This window comes from Rosa rugosa, chromosome 3, assembly GCF_958449725.1.
Source record: "Rosa rugosa chromosome 3, drRosRugo1.1, whole genome shotgun sequence".
Classification (NCBI taxonomy): domain Eukaryota; kingdom Viridiplantae; phylum Streptophyta; class Magnoliopsida; order Rosales; family Rosaceae; genus Rosa; species Rosa rugosa.
This window is the reverse complement of record NC_084822.1, coordinates 36669274-36686503: the sequence shown is the minus strand read 5'-3', so window position 1 is coordinate 36686503 and position 17230 is coordinate 36669274. Positions and strand designations below refer to the sequence as shown.

At 37.8% G+C, this 17230-nt stretch overlaps 1 long non-coding RNA gene and 1 pseudogene across 1 annotated transcript; one reads left to right on the top strand and one right to left on the bottom strand.

Moving 5' to 3' along the window:
* Positions 1–4107: 4107 nt before the first annotated feature.
* Positions 4108–4634, bottom strand: LOC133736436 (uncharacterized). Its single transcript, XR_009859564.1, has 3 exons — positions 4531–4634; positions 4325–4400; positions 4108–4181 (listed from the first exon to the last, which is right to left on the bottom strand). It is a non-coding gene; the product is annotated as an uncharacterized LOC133736436 (long non-coding RNA).
* A 4132-nt stretch (positions 4635–8766) lies between these two features.
* LOC133740094 (probably inactive leucine-rich repeat receptor-like protein kinase At5g48380) lies at positions 8767–11352 on the top strand (annotated as a pseudogene).
* Positions 11353–17230: the final 5878 nt, after the last annotated feature.

Genomic DNA, 17230 nt, shown 5'->3' with positions numbered 1-17230 from the left:
TCGAGATGAAGATCATGAAGAGATGTGTACGACTAATGCTCTTGTGGTAGCAGCAGTCGCTGAAGCTGAAGCATCCTCCGGATCACGACGACGGGGTTCTCAACCGGGGCGTGCACCGAATGAGGAGCGATTTAGGGAATCAAGAGGGAAAAACATGATGGAAGATTACTTTGTGGAGCGTCCAGTTTTCAGTGAAGAGGTATTCCGGACACGGTACAGGATGAGTCACAATGTTTTCAACCGCATCTCCAGTGACCTTTGTCGCTATGACCAGTACTTTGTCCAGAAATCAGATGCTGCTAAGAAAGTCAGACTACTTCACCAGCAGAAACTGACATGTTCCTTAAGAATGCTTGCTTATGGTGCCGGGGCAGATCAATGCGCTGAGTATTGTCGGATGGCGAAATCTACCTCCATCGAGGCTCTGGAAGGGTATAATGAAGGGTCTTCTATTATAAAGGTCATAATTTTAGTAAGAAAGTATCTCACTGTTTTACAATAAAAATCAATAAGTACAAATATAAACATCGTTGTAATTACATCATTATTTATCAACTAATTATTTTAATTATAACGAAAAAAAATTACTACAATTTAAACGATATTATAATTACTACATTATTTATCAAGACATATTTTACTATAATGTATCAACAAATTAAATGATTTATCAACAAATATAAATGTCATAATTTTAATAAGAAAGTATCTCACCATTTTACAATAAAAATCAATAAGTACAAATATAAACATCGTTGTAATTATATCATTATTTATCAACTAATTATTTTATTATAACGAAAAAAAATTACTACAATTTAAACGATATTATAATTACTACATTATTTATCAAGACATATTTTACTATAATGTATCAACAAATTAAATGATTTATCAACAAATATAAAGGTCATAATTTTAATAAGAAAGTATCTCACCGTTTTACAATAAAAATCAATAAGTACAAATATAAACATCGTTGTAATTTCATCATTATTTATCAACTAATTATTTTAATTATAACGAAAAACAATTACTACAATTAAAACAATATTATAATTACTACATTATTTATCAAGACATATTTTACTATAATGTATCAACAAATTAAATAATTTATCAACAAATACATACCTCATCAACCGCATTCGAACCGCTCTTGTACCAATTTTTCGCTTGCCTTAATGCACAATGCCACTCAAAGAGTTCAACCTTCAAAATTTTCCACCTTCCCTGCAAAGAGGAAGCTGATCGGCTCTGGGGCCAATTTGCGACAAAGTGTTGCTTCACGCGCCTCCATAGGTCGTTTTTTTTTTTCTGATTTGTGCCCACAGCCGGATCTTGGCTTACAATTTTCCAAGACTTGCACAATTGAACATCTTCCTCATCCGTCCATATCCTTTTGTCTTGGATATTATCATCTTCACTTTGATCTCCCTCTTGTCCAGCCACTGGACGTGTGTTTCCCCTTTGTTCAGCCATATTGGATATAAATAAATTTGGAATATGAGAGCTATATGAAGAGGAGGAAGCACAAAATTGGGTTACTATGAAAGATAATTTTTTGGGTGTGAGATGTAAAATAAATGGTAGGTATTTATAGAGAAATGTTTAGATTTTTTTTAAATTTTTTTTGTTACCGTTTATTAACGTTACAAACATATATATACATGTTAATTGTAAGCCGTAGGATTGCCCATTTAATTGAAATGAAGGGCTGGGATTAATTGACCGTTAGGCCCAGATTTCAAATAGGACCAACGACTATCTTCCATGTGGCAGGCCGGCCCCTTCTCTCTGTCGCTACGCGACAAGCGACTGGCTTCACGCCTAGTCTCTTTGCGGCGCCACGCGTCCTCACGTTGTCGTCCAGTCCCCTCGGCGCGTCGTCGTCTGCTGAGATGCTGCTCACGTCAGCCACGATCAGGGCTGGGCTGAGTTGGCATGTGGGCTTGGTCGGTCATGGAAATAGTCATGGACTTGACTATTTTCTAGGCTGTAGTCAAGAGGGGGTGGGTTTTGCCCGGTCAAGCATCCACCGTTGGAGATAGTTTTCTCCCACAGTCGGTCACCACATCAGCTTTGTCTTGACTATGACCAGTCAAGACTACACCGGTGGACTTGCTCTTAGCTGATCGAGAAACAAGCATGCATTCATGTAGCCAGAAATGTTAGAAAGAAGAAGTATGATTGCATTAGATTATTGTCCCCAGTTCCCCACAAAAACATATCATGATCCCCATCCTTTTCAATTTCTTCTCTATGCACGTACGTACGATGGAATTGCAATCACAAATAGTGTGTTTTTTTTTTGGATCAACCTCGACGAAATGAGGATAATTTATTGATTAAAAAATAAATATAGAGAGAGGAAACTATACCAAACCTCTCGATAACATCAATAGAAACGGAAATTATGAACACCCATTCGGTCCCGATTACAAAAACTATGAATGATAGGAGTGTTGTGAGTCACAGATATTTTAGGATTACTATTAGGAATAGAATTATACTAATTGTATAGAATCGGGATTGTAATTGTGATTTGATTACATTTCTTATTAGTCCAGAATTAGGGTTGTATAAGGTTGTATAAATATACCTCTGTATATTGTATGAATGTGAGTGAGAATTCATCCTCAAAAGCTTCTTGTTCTCTGGAGAGTCTTAGTTTTAACTAGGAGGAGCCAAATTCCACCAAATTAAACCTGAGAAGTTCCAAAATTTGCTACTGCTTCTGTGGCTTGATTCCCTTCACGAAATATTTGAGTAGAACAAAATTGCATTTGAGAAATACAATGCAAACAATTACCTCATTCCACATGAAGTTGCCAAGGTACAAGATGAGGAGATTGAAGAAAATTGAGAACAAGTGTAGAGTCTACTTCCAACCATAAGAATTTCCAATCTCGGACCCATGCTAATTTTCTATTGCTTTAATAAGTGTCATGACATCCGTTGCAACAGAACTAGGCATATCCAAATTGGAGCAAAAAGCACCCAAAACAATAGCTTTATAGTCCCGAAACAAGCCACCATAACCTGCTTTCCCCAAGTCACGTACTTTTCCATGCTCCATCTGTATTTATCTTGATCCAACCAATTAACGGAGGATGACAATTAACTTCAATGATACGAGGAGTCTTCCACTGCCTACAATGGGCACCAAACCTCTTCAAAATACATAGGTCATGAGTGGTATTATGCATGTGACCAGTGGCAATGTGACTAGAAGAACATATATCTGAAATCAGCCTACATGCTTTCCCTACGTCAATATTTTCACCGTCAAACTTGACCTTATTCCTTGACTGCCATATAAACCATAGAGTGTAAGTGAAGCATGCAAGACACAATTCTTTCAATTGTGGACTACAACCAGCAACTAACCCACATTGCATGATATTCAATAATAAACCATGAAGCATGCCCAATTCAAATTTGTGCAACATAAACTGCCAAATAGCACCTGCAAATGAGTGTTAGCAGTAGTAATTAGTTTACTTTGTTAATTAGCTCAATTATGTTGTTAGTTAATTAGCTAGCTGTTAGCCTTCTGTTACAACGAGTTAGTTAGCCTGTGCACAGATGGTTGACAGGCGGTGTTCATCTGTGCATTCATTTCTTATATAAGTAGGCTGACTACACCAAAATTGGTCTTTTACGACCCACCATGTGCGCCGTAAAAGCCTATTTACGGCGCACAAAAACAGGCTGTAAAAGCTCACGCCGTAAAAGACCCCATCTCTTTTACGGCGTGCAAAAATGCGTCATAAAAGAACAAGTAACACGCCATAAAAGTGGTTCCACAAATGTCATTTAGCTCATTTACTGCCCACATTGCACGCCGTAAAAGACCTCCTATTAAAGGCACACATAGCACGCCGTAAAAGAGTGGCTAAACTCCTAGTTAAGGGGCACACTACGCGCCGTAAATGAGGTGTGTTCAAACAAAAAAAAAATTTCTTTTTGCTCAAATATCATACTCATATTGCCCTCATTATAATTAATTTCATTTACAAAGTAACAATGAGTAATGTATTAGTAGAACTCATGACATCAATCAATTAAACCCATATCCCTAAACCCTAAACATATTTGAAGTTACCTAACTACAACAGAGAAATCTGGGCTCGTCACTCAACTGATAGCTAGCATTGAGCTTTCATCTAACCTGTCAACTAGAAACAAGCAGCTTCTATCAACATACTTTAAATCACCACTTGAATCACATATAAATGAACTGAAGCTTTTAGTTGCAAGGTGTACAATCTTTTGAATTTGATCACTTACATACCACACCAAGATAAGAGTACGTACTGACCTCTTCTTTTGTCCAAGGTATCAATTGTTTGAATGTACTAGTGATTCATCTAGTATAGCAAAAGATATCATTGATCCTATTAATCAAACAGACGATGTCATTCACCAAGTAAAAACAGAAGGTAATAAACTAATAGGAGTGTCCAAAAAAACATTGCTGACTTTATTTTCTTAATGAATACTAAAGAGCATCAGTGATCTCTTTACCTCAAGATTGTCTGCCCTTGACGTTCTTTGCAACATTAAAACCAAATTGAGGCTACAATAGCAGCAGGAATATTGACAATTTCAACCGGCTACTTCGAGTGTCCTCTTCCATGTGAAAGAATAACATTAGACTAAACACTAAACATCTAGAACTATGTTCTCATGCAACATACGGGTTTATATCAGCTACAAGATTCACATTTCAGTAAATTGACTTGATATTACTTTGATTTCAGAAGTATACCAGATAAATCTTTTTTGGAAAGCAACATATAAGAAAATTGGATGTGAATTTTTAGACTCACCTGTTGGATCTTCTTCGTCCAAAGGATGATGGCGAAGATGTGCTAGAGGCAATAGTGCCCCACTTAAGTACAATAAGTGCATTATTGTACTTAGCTCAATGCACAAGACCGGACATCTCATTTGCAGTGAACTTGTTAGCTAGATGTAGCTCTGCGCCAACGCGACACCATTGGATTGGTGTAAAAGATATCTTTCGGTACTTGAGATGTATGATCGATATGGGCTTGTTCTATCCCTACAGAGAGATGATGGATTCAGACCCATCACACACCAGGAACGTTGCCAACACTGACCTGCATCCACTATCCCCATCCCAAAACGACATGTGTTTTGGAAGGTTTTGCTGATATTGGGTATCTCTCTGACCCACACAAAGGACATTCCCAAATTGGTTAAGTGTTCACCATGGGAAAAGACCGTGATATCTTGGAGGTCTACAGAATAGACCCTAGTCACTATATCTTCGAACAATGCATAGATTATTGCTCTTCACGAAGTGGTTCGTGAATGTATATGGATTGGATCCATAATTACGCATGTTCGAACAATTGTGGTTTGAAGTCTACCACAGATGAGCCTACCAGCATTTAGGATAATGCTGCTTGTTTTGAACAAATGAAGCAAGGCTACATCACAAGCGATAACGCCAAGGATAATTAGCAACAACAGACTTTCCCTCAAGATCAAAGTGAACTAGGTTCGATCTGAGGACAGTGTGGCAGACTTGCTCACTAAGTCATTGCCTAAATTCCACTTTCGAGAAACATGTTGGTAGCATCGTTTGCGGAAGCTATCCGAACTCCCATGACCGTTGTCATCAGGGGGAGATGCGGACATCAGGGGAGATGTCTACATGTATGGTCTCGAAACGTGAAGGGTGTGTTGTGCTCTTTTTCCCCTTCGACCGAGATTATTTTTGTCCCACAGGGTTTTTGTTACTCGGCAAGGTTTTTAATGAGGCAACGAGAGGAGCACCACGTTTGGGCAACACAAGGGGGAGTGTTCAAATAAATCCAGAATATATGTCTGGCCCAAACTCTAGGTTACTTGACCTAATGGTAATAGGGATTAATTAGAAGAATCTAGAGATTCCAATTCATTGTATGATTACCTTTCCTTGTATGATTCGGATTCTATACATTGTAATCCTCTATATAAAGAAGCCCCTATTATCAATGAGAATACACAGCAATTCTCTCTCAAATATATATCGTTTCTCTAAAACATAAATTAGATTTTAATGGGGATGCAATGTCACGAACACAGGGGTGAGCCGCTCCAAAAGTCAAACTGAACAAACCCACAAACTGATTTAAATGTGTCATGTTTCTTAATAGCCACGGCTCTAAAGGCCACAGACAAAAAATGTTGCTGCACCGTTGCTTTGCGTTGCTTTGCTCCATAGACACGTATAACCGTAGCTTTTGACCCACGAATCATGAACGTGGCTATTGCTAAGAATTGTAGTAGTGGAAGGCTGTTACAATAGACAACAAGGATGTACCGGTTGGAACAAAGAGGTTTGAGATATGAATGATGACATATGTGCCTTTTTGTATGTGATGGATGATTTAAGATGTTTGAGATTGTGATTGGTGTAACTAAAGTTAGAGAACCATGTGCATTGCTATTGAGGGTCAGTAATCCTATGTGTATTGCAACCTTATTTGATGTTTATTTATGACGATTAATAGTTTTAGCTTCATGATTGCATTCGCTTGATTGCATGAGGTACTCAACTCAAATCTATTATCGGTTCAGTTGAGCTTGCATTTTTAGACAGGTTTCTTAACTTTACTTTATGGGAAGGTCATTGCAATTATGTCTACCTATAGGTCCTGTGGATATTTGATCTTATTATTGCTGTTAGTATTGCTCTATGGATATTTTCTTAATCAAATTGAGGGTCAGTAAAGTATTGAAGGTCAGTACACTACTAAGGGTCAATACTTATATATTTGTATTTATCATATACACAGATTAATCGTAAATGGCAAAGAGGAAGGTTGCTGCACTAGACAAAGAGGATGAACCGATTGAAGAACATGAAAAAGAACCATGGTGGAGACATTTTTTTGCCTTGACAAGAGCTTGTATTCGAAAGTAGGTGATAACTAAAGGAAAGCAAAGATCGTTTTAGGTTAGATTGTATTAGGATTAGGATTTGCATTTGATCAATCTGAATTGTTTTGTTTTGTTGAATGAGATTAATAGCGAAAGGTTGATCTTTTGCAGATGTAGATCTGTGTTTATGAGTTAATAGGATTTTGATGAAAGTAAATTGACATAGATGCAAGCGTTTTGAAGTCTTCTTTATTTGTTAATGTTAATGGATCGATTTAATTACTAGGTTTCAAACCAAAAATAATGGTGCAAGGTCAAATAACTTTGGGTCTTTTATGTGTATACAAACAATCCAATAGGTTAATCATTTAGAATTGCCTCTAGAAACTGGAAAGAACTGTAATTTGTGCATGTCATAATGGTATTGAAGCTCAGTACATTAAATCTGCAATCCCTCAGAATGATACTGAAGCTCAGGACATTAAATCTGCAATCTCTCAGAATGATACTGAAGATCAGTACACTAAGTCTATAGAGGTTATTTAGGTAATTTATTACTTAACAGAATAAATTCAAAAAATGGCCGCATGGGCTTGGACCTTGCGCAGGGTTCAGCTACAGTACCGCAAGGGAATTGAAAAAGAATAGACTTGCTAGTGGTAATAAATGGGCTGAGATTGTATCTATTGGTAATTTGCTATTTTTTTCTGCTAATTAAAAGCATAAAATTTTTTAAAAATGATTGAGTTTATTTTTAATACCTATGTGGTACACATTTTATCTATTTACAATAATTGTACCAATTGTAAATAAGTGAATTTAGAGAAATACAGCTCATTTACCATACTCAATCCTTTCATGTAAAAGTATAGATAAAGGTAGAAATATATTGATGTATAATTAGTAAAAAAAGAATAGACCCATAAAAGAAAAATTGGTAAAAGAAGAAAGAAAGAAAAGGAAAAAAAAAATAGAAGAATCCTTATTCTATTGGTGATATGAGTACGTAGTGTTAAACCTAAGCTTTAACCAACTGGTTTGTAAGAAACTCATGTAACCGTGGTACATTTCAGGGTATATAAACATTTGTGGGAAAATTTTGGGTTGGGCTACAGTCCAAATAGTCTTGTACATGGCTACGTCCCTGTGTACGGGGCTAGAGAGAATAGAATGTGACAAAATAGAAATACATAGAAAGAAAAAAAAAATATGTAGAAAGAAAAAAAATTTAATTTTGTCGTAATCTAATAAATTGGTGTGCAAATAGCTGCATTTTTTTTTTCGGATAATTAAGCACTCCGAAGAGTCTAAGTGGTGTGGAGTTACTGATTATTTTGATCTTAGCACATCCATGCCAACACGAACTTATTTGGTTTTATCTAGCGGCTTAGAGGCACGGATGTAGGGGGTGACTGCGGTGTGCTGCAGCACTCCCCAACATTTTGGGGGGAAAAAATTATTATATATATGTATGATTAAGATATGTTGTAGTCTGCAAACAACAAGTAGACAACTGGATAAAGAAAACTTTTCTCCTCTTTCTCTCCTCTTTTTCAGTTTTCTGTCTCCTCCTCTCTCTACCCGGTTTTGCATTTCTCATACTCAACTCTCACATCTCTAATTCTCTTTGCACATCATTATTATAGGCGTCGGTCTCTCTCCTTTCCTGCTCTCATTCTCATTCTCTCAAACTTGCTAAGGTATTACACTTTAACTGCTCTTCTATAATGAAATTTTTGATGAAATTAGAATGTAATTTATGTTCGAATTTAAGTAATTCATGTTAAAATTTGAGTATTTATCGATTTCTTGATGTAAGTAATTAAATCTATTGATCCCTAAAAATTTAGCCCACCTCAAATTTAATTCCTGGTTCCGTGCCTGGGCTTAGACACTGGCTCAGTTCTGATATAGCCAAAACCGTCGGCGAGTCACCGTCTATTTTTTACCTCCAACTCGTCCCGAATTTTCCTTTAGCTTTATGGCGCGTTAATTAATAGTACAATTATTGAACAGGGGCACCAATAACAGAAGAGTACGAACTATGGCCACGTACTGCATGGGACGAAAGTGAAAGATGCATAGTCAAAGAAATTAAATTCGACGTATGATTCACATTTCCAAATTTCAAATAGTCGAGTGCTTTGATTTGTCAACCGTTTGGACTCTGAAGTCTTTGTGGAAAAGGGAATATAACTAGGGCTGGGTTCGGTACGGTACCGGGCCTTCAAGTCTAAAACCACCTACCGTACCAGAGCTTATTGGTACACAAAATGAAGTACCATTACCGGTACCAAGACTTCGGTTACCAACTTCTCGGTATCGGTTGGTATCGGTTGGTTGGGCCTCCAACCGAGTTTAAGATTGGGCCACGATCTGGCCAGAGCCCAAGAATTGAGCCTGCTAGGCAAGGCAAGCCCAGATCTTGCAGAGTCAACCCCAACCACCCGACACCACCACCACCACTGCCATCCCTCCACCACCACCCAGATCGCGCTGACTCCACTGCCATCCCTCCACCACCGCCTAGATCGCGCCGACTCCCCCAAACTGAAGGTCGAGATCCGTTTCAATCTCCTCCGACCCCAAACCAGCAACCAAGTTCCAAATCCCAACCCCTCTAGGTCTGCAAGATCTGAAACCCCACCCCTCAGCGCCCCTGAACTCTCCTTCCTCCTCCCATCTACCATTGTCGCCTACGGCCACAGCCCGTCCGACGACAGCGGGAGTGACAGCAACAAAGTTTGAGGGCTGATGAGCTTGGATTCAAGAGAGAGATTGAGGTGAAAGAAGAAAGAGAAGAAATGACCTTGAAAGAAGAAAAAGATAAGAATCAGAAGGGATGGGAAAGAAGAAGAATAAGAAGAAGAAGAAGAAGAAGAGACAGAAGATCGAGATGGGAAAAGAAAGAAAAAGAAGAAAGCAGAAAGAGAAGAGAGAAGAGAGAAGAGAGAAGAATAAAAAACTAAAAAGAAGAAGATAAGAAGAGAGACAAAAGAGACGGGGAAAAGAAAGAAAAAGAAGAAAGAAGAAAGAAGAAAGAAGAAAGAAGAAAGAAGAAAGAGAAGAGAGAAGACTCAGAAGAGAGAAGAAGAATCCAAAAGAAGAAGACCAAAGAATAAAAAATTAAAAAAATATGAGTATGATACATGTATTCGGTACGGTACGGTATACCATGTATATGTGAAAATTGAAACCATTACCGTACCGTGTATGTGGAGTCGGTACGGTTGTACCGTACCAAGACTTCGGTTACCAAGTTTTCGGCTACCAATTCACTTGGCTCGGCTCGGATGCGGTTGGTACGGTTTGGTTCGGGAGAATTTGCCAGCCCTAAATATAACCCCTTCTTTGGGTTGTATATCTTTGATGCTAGCTCGCTATATATCCAACCCTAGTTGTGCGGGGATTCAGTGTGTGGATCTTGAGCTCTGAGTTATAATAATAATTACTAGGGTAGATATATTGATTGCAATTTTCTCTGTTGCTAGCTTAGTGTTTGCTAAATAGCAATGTTGTTGACTGGACGAGATTTTTGCAATGTTTTTCTTGCGGGTGTTTTCTTGTTATTACTTAGTTGTAGAGTCATTTCGGGTGTCGAGAGTGATATCAACTGCTTGAGAAGTATAAAAGCATCACTGGAGGACCCTATGGACTTGTTAACCTCTTCATGGGTTTTTAACAATGAAACCAAAGGTTTCATGACTTCATCTGTAACTTTCTGGGAGTCGAGTGTTGGCACCCTCATGAGAGCAAAGTTATAAATATCAAGCTTGGGGATTTGGGACTCAAAGGCCAGTTTCCTCGAGGCGTTATGAATTGTACAAGCTTAACAGGCTTAGATCTTTCAAGCAACGGCCTCAGTGGATCACTTCCCAGTGATATCCAAAAATTGATCCCTTTCGTTACGTGGCTTGATCTCTCGTCCAACAGCTTCTCAGGGGAAATTCCCAGGAATATCTCCAATTGCACTTTTCTGAATCTCATTAAGCTTGACAACAACAAGTTGACGGGTCAGATTCCTGCAGAACTTGGTCAGCTCAGTAGGCTTAAAATATTTAGCGTGGCCACCAATCAACTGTCTGGGCCAGTCCCCAGCTTATCCGGTGACGTTTATAGGGTCGCAGCGGACATCTATGCAAACAATCCTGGACTCTGCGGTGGTCCTTTGAAGAATTGCCAGTCATCATCTCAGAACAAGAATGATTTAGTGAGGGTTTTCAAGTCTTACACTGTAGTCATGTTGGGAGCACTCGGTTTTGGTATTGGTTTTGTTTTCTCTTTTTCTTTTTTCGTCCTTCGATAGAAAGCTTCGGAGCTAGTCCTTTAGACTTTAAAGTTCTATTTTATTTGTATTTACAGTATATATACAACTCAAGAGAAAAGGGGGAGTGGGGGACTCGAACTTCGAATCTGTCACTTGATCGATGGGAGCTAGCTAGGTTACGTATATGTATTAGCTAGAGTTACGAACTCAGCCAACTTGATTTATAATCATGTCTACCAGTTTTACAATATATATAAGCAGTTGACTGATTGGTTTTGGTCCATTCAGCTGATCGAGAAACAAGCATGCATTCATGTAGCCAGAAGCATGATTACATTAAATTATTGTCCCCAGTTCCCCACAAAAACAGATCATGATCCCAGGCTGATATTGAGTGGAATGAAATTTGATATCCTTTTCAATTTCTTCTCCATGCACGTATGTACGATGGAATTGCAATCACAAATAGTGTGTTTTTTTTTGGATCAACCTCGATGAAACGAGGATAATTTATTGAATAAAAAATAAATATAGAGAGGGGAAACTATACCAAACCTCTCAATATCATCAATAGAAACGGAAATTAAGAAGACCCATTCGGTCCCGATTACAAAAACTATGAATGATAGGAGTGTTGTGAGTCACAAATATTTTAGGATTACTATTAGGAATAGAATTATACTAATTGTATAGAATCGGGATTGTAATTGTGATTTGATTACTTTCCTTATTAGTCCAGAATTAGGGTTGTATAAGGTTGTATAAATATGCCTCTGTATATTGTATGAATGTGAGTGAGAATTCATACTCAAAAGCTTCTTGTTCTCTAAAGCTTCTTGTTCTATGGAGAGTCTTAGTTTTAACTAGGAGGAGCCAAATTCCACCAAACTAAACCTGAGAAGTTCTAAAATTTGCTACTGCTTCTGCGGCTTGATTCCCTTCGCGAAATATATGAGTAGAACAAAATTGCATTTGAGAAATACAATGCAAACAATTACCCTATTCCACATGAAGTTGCCAAGGTACAAGATGAGGAGATTGAAGGAAATTCTCAGAATCCACTTCCAACCATATGAATTTCCAATCTCGGACCTATGCTAATTTTCTATTGCTTTAATAAGTATAAGTGTCATGACCTCCGCTGCAACAGAACTATGCATATCCAAATTGGAGCAAAAAGCACCCAAAACAACAGCTTTATAGTCCCGAAACAAGCCACCATAACCTGCTTTCCCCAAGTCACTTTTCCATGCTCCATTTGTATTTATCTTGATCCAACCAATTAATGGAGGATGCCAATTAACTTCAATGATACGAGGAGTCTTCCGCTGCCTACAGTACGTGGGCACCAAACCTCTTCAAAATACATAGGTCATGAGTGGTATTATGCATGTGACCAGTGGCAATGTGACTAAGAACATATATCTGAGATCAGCCTACATGCTTTCCCCACGTCAATATTTTCACCGTCAAACTTGACCTTGTTCCTTGACTGCCATATAAACCATAGGGTATAAGTGAAGCATGCAAGCCACAATTCTTTCAATTATGGACTACGACCAGCAACTAACCCACTTTGCATGATATTCAATAATGAACCATGAAGCATGCCCTATTCAAATTTGTGCAACATAAACTGCCAAATAGCACCTGCAAATGAGTGTTAGCAGTAGTAATTAGTCTAGTTAATTAGTTTACTTTGTTAATTAGCTCAATTATGTTGTTAGTTAATTAGCTAGCCGTTAGCCTTCTGTTACAACGAGTTAGTTAGCCCGTGCACAGATGGTTGACACGTGGTGCTCATCTGTGCATTCATTTCTTGTATAAATAGGCTCAGCTAGCTCCCTCATTATGTAACAACCAAGCATTAGTAATAGACTCAGATGTTTTTCCAGAAATTTCTCTCATCTCTCTTAAGCAAATACTCAAAGACTTTCAATGAGCATTGAAAAAAACAAATGCTCCAATGACTCACTGCTAGTGTGACAATGTACATAACTAGATGCAAGAGAAATCCCGCATCTTTGCAAAAAATCATCAGAGAGTATGCGACCCCGGCCCACAACACCTTCCTGGCCAACAAAGATATACGCGGAGGAATGTATTTAGACCAAATTAGCTTACCCCAATCTAATGAAGGAGCATGGGGGCGTAAAAACCTGAAAGCTTCCTTAGCGGTAAGAATTATTCCTGATGCAGATGGAGACCATATTAACTGATCAGTTGCTTGAGCTTTAATAGATATGGGTACTTTGTTCACAATCTCACACAATGCCGGAAAATGTAGAGTGAGAAGAGGCGGAAGATCCCAGATTCCCAGGCACCATCTTTGACATAATCTGCAACCATCCCCTTCATATAATTAGTCGCACCATATATTATACCAATAAACAAGAAATGCATGCTAGCTAGGGCCTAATCAAGCCAAACGAGGAAAATTTTGCATTGAGGTGACGCTGAAGGAGCAATGAAAATTTTTGTGACAAGATATTATGAGAACCGGAAAGAGAAGCAAAAGATCGAATATGTGATTATCAAGAGGCCAAATGCTTTGAGGGTTAATTTCTCTTTTGTCCTTTTTTTAATCTTGGGGGTGAGAGATTTGAATTTGGATCATATATCATTGCAAAATCGTCTTATTATCAATTAACTTATTACAAATTGACATGCTTTTACGGTGCGCGCAGGTACCTCAAATAATAAATGTCAAGATGTCTGATATATTTTTGAGCTGAGGTATATACAAAGTTTTAAATATCGGTATCTTCATATGTATCGGTACTTTGAAAAAGGGAGATATCAGAAATATTGGGGATATATCGGGGATACAGGGTAACAAAATGTCGTTTTTGAAAAAAGTCAATTTATTAGAAATTTAGAACTACATATAAATACATATGAATGTCAACTTCATCTACATCCAAAAAGAGACTCTAGGCGGTTGAAAAGCAGCTCGCTGGTATACGAAAATGCAATAATCAGACCAAGACATATGACCCATATAGTGTGAATTGTAGTGATGAACATGATAGTTATAGATCTCTTTAGAGCTATCGACTGTTTCCCCTATAAGGGGATAATAAGGATGAACCCAACTGGATGATTGATCATATTTCCATATTGATTATATCCATAAGCATCAGAACCAAATTGATTGTTGCCTTCATGAGATTCATTTGAGATCCCACTGCGCTCTGTGCCTAAACTGATAGAGTCAAAACTTAAGGCAATTGAAGAAACATCAGATGGGGTACTTTGATCATCAGTTGCACCTCTAGTCCTCCTCCCATATCGGGTCTTCTCTTGAGCACCATGACCAGCTGTTCTCCCATATATGGTTCCTTGACTTCCTTCTGCAATGTCATTTGGCCTCATTTGAATAATTGAACCTTTATGGCTTTATCTTCTTTCTATTATTCAACTACAGAGTTATAAACTACATACAGAGTTACAGACATAGTCATAGACTACACAATACCAAATCTCTCCTCACACAGATTTGCATTTAGACTTTTAGAGAATTACTTCTCACCCAAAATCGCCTTGAGGGTATTTCTCCTCACCTAGATTCGCCTTGAGGGGATTTTTTTCCTCACCTAGATTCGCCTTGAGGGGATTTTCTACTCACCTAGATTCACCTTGAGGGGATTTCTCCTCACTCATATTTGCCTTTAGGAGATCTCTCTTCACACAGATTTTCATTTAGAGAATTACTGAGTTTTTTTTTAATTTTTACCTCAAATTTTACAGATATTTCTTCACTTTATCTGGGATATATCGCAAATATCTAATATATCGAGGATATTTGACGATGTCGGAGAAATTTCGTAGAAACAGTAAATGATCAGATATTTACCCCCTTAGATATATCAGTCCGTCGAAAAAAGGAGATATCGGGGGAGATATCGGAAATATCGCAGATATTTAAAACATTGGGTATATATTCTCGTAATGCAACATAACCACCCGCATCATCCCAAAAAATTAAGAAAAATAAAACTATAATACTTGGTGCTGAAAAGGATGGAGATCTAGCTCCAAATTAAAGTGATAGGATAGAGCAATGGCAATGATGGGATTCGGGTTGTAGGTTGGCCGTTGGCCTCTGGTCTGTGGCTAGAAATATCAATGGAGATGTTCGCTTAAAACTCCATTTTGGCAAGTCGGCGATGCATTTCTTAGGCTTTAGTCAGATCGGAAGTTTGCTCAAGTCAATGGTTCTGTCACACCCTGACTCGGATTAATCTTATAATCTCGAGTTCAGGTGTGAATCACATCTTAATTATAGAACTAAAATTTCTATAATCAAAATGTGACAAAAAAAAATCGTAAATTAACAACTAGATAACAAGATTTCAAATTTCCAGCGGAAGCATATATTACATAATCTCTATCATACAAAGCACACTAGTACTCATTCTTTATTTCAAACAAACATAAAGAAAACACAAGCTTCACAACCTATTTAACATCATATACATATCGTACTTCTTGCGCTTGTATCTTGATTCAGTACCTGCAAAATTGGTTAAGGGGTGAACTCAACCAACGGCTCAGTAGGGACTTAAAACTTCCTCATGGATAATTGACCAAAGATAACATAATCATGTATTTCAATTATAACATGCATATCAAACAATGATGCAATCCAACTCCATTTATATACTCATTAATTCATATATTAGAATAAGCAAGTCTACACGTCCCATACCGTGTACTTTACAGTTTTGTAACTGTGACTTGAATATCCGAATATATAAATTAACCCCCTGACTCAATCAAATCCCCCAAACCCTTTTGCTAGTTATCTTGTCTGAAACATTGATCGCCAAGCCCAAATCACCCAAATATATCGACAATTATACCGTCGATATTCTAAACCTAATTGTGCACACGGGCTCGCCTAAGCTTGATCCCTACAATGTTCAGACTCAACTACACAAAAGATAATTACCACAATCACCAAATAATCATAATTTTTCCCCAACTCCTTTACACTTGATAAATAACAACTTCCATGAAAACATGCACTTACATCGATCAGTGTACATTTAGTACATGTAATTCAAATATCATCAAAGAAATTATTCAAACATAATATTAACAAGAATAACATATACACGAAGCACATAAAATCAACATCCAATCATAAAAGGTTTCCCCGAGATCTCCCTACCTTATTTCCGACAATCGTAAACAATACAAAACAAAATCAAGCCTCCTAGGTCGTCAAAATATTTTCACCAAATTTGACTTTTCTTTCCACCAATAGAAAGAGCTCGCCGAGACGAATCCGTAGGAGAAAAAAGATCCTAAATCGGACTTATGGTTTAAAAGATATGACAAAAATGTAGAGAGAGAAGCAAGAGAGAGAAAAAAAGTAAAGAGAGAGAGAGACTCTATCGGCAAATTGGGATTATGTACTGGGAGATGAGGGTTGGTCCCTATTTATAGAAAAAGAGAACCAATGGAAATGTGTCAAGTGTCTAACTCTTAATAAACCACCAAGAAGCTTGTGACACTTGTCAAGCTTCGATCACTTTTCTTCCTTCCACTTGACAAATGTCCAAATGACTCATGGGATTGCAACTGACACGTTTGGCTGCTACTCTTGGTCACTAAGTAAACCCCTTGACCAATGAAAAGGCGCCACGTCACCAAATAATTCACTTTCATCCAAATTTCAAAGTTTCCTTAAAAATATCTTGGGAATCCGAAAAATTCACCGAGAAATGCTGCGAACTCGTGGCGATGTCTACTTTCCAATTTCATGCTCAAAAACAAAATTCGAGCAACTTGAAAATTCAGGATCTTACAGGTTCGCATCAAGAGAGTCTTAATTTCTCATAAAGTACTTGATTCCAAGTTGACAAGACCTACCTCGGATTTCACCCTGAAATCCAAAGTTGCCATATGGGGCCCACCTTAGAGGAAAATTTCACCAAAAATTTGGCAGAACTTCCCTTAAAAGTGGACTGCCCAAAACCTATAAAAACATTCTAATATTTCTCAACAGTTCAACTTCCACAAGTAATATAAATAAAACTAGTTTCGCATTAAGTC